Genomic DNA, 771 nt, shown 5'->3' with positions numbered 1-771 from the left:
GCACTGGAGCTCCCCATGGTGACACACTGGGGCGTATAAACCCCTTATCAAGCAACTCTTGCAACTGAGTTTTCAACTCCCTCAATTCAGTGGGTGCCATCCTATAAGGAGCAATGGAAATGGGTGATGTACCCGGCAGTGTCTCAATAGCAAATTCAACTTCCCTTTCTGGTGGCAAACTAGGTAATTCTTCAGGAAACACATCTGAGAAGTCCTTTACTGTGGATGTCACACAGATCTGGCTTAGCCTGCCTAGTATCCACCACATGTGCTAGGTAGGCTTCACAGCCTTTTCTCATCAGTTTTCTTGCAACTGTAGCTGAGATAACATTGGACAGGAAATTTGTCCTTTCACCCATAACAGTGATCTCATTACCCTCAGAAGTTTTCAGAGAAATTCTCTTCAATTTGCAATCAACTATTGCCTGATGACGTGACAACCAGTCCATTCCCAAAATCACGTCAAACTCATGGAAGGGCATCTCAATTAGATCTGCCGAGAATTCATACCCCTGAATCCTTAATGGGCAACCCTTGTACACTTTGTTCACCACTACACTGTGGCCCAATGGATTAGTGACCGAATGTCTTGGTCACTCTCCCTACTAGTATCCCCTTTCTACGGGTAAGTTGATGCAGATGTATGAATGAGTGGATCTGGATCCACTAATGCATGCACAGATGTATTGTAGAGGGAGAATTACCCCTAATGACATCCGGGCATCTTGCTCCTCCCGAGCTCTCATGGCATAAGCTCGGCGGGTGGTGCAT

Source organism: Hevea brasiliensis, unplaced genomic scaffold, assembly GCF_030052815.1.
Source record: "Hevea brasiliensis isolate MT/VB/25A 57/8 unplaced genomic scaffold, ASM3005281v1 Scaf138, whole genome shotgun sequence".
Classification (NCBI taxonomy): Eukaryota; Viridiplantae; Streptophyta; class Magnoliopsida; order Malpighiales; family Euphorbiaceae; genus Hevea; species Hevea brasiliensis.
Note: the sequence above shows the minus strand (reverse complement) of the source record.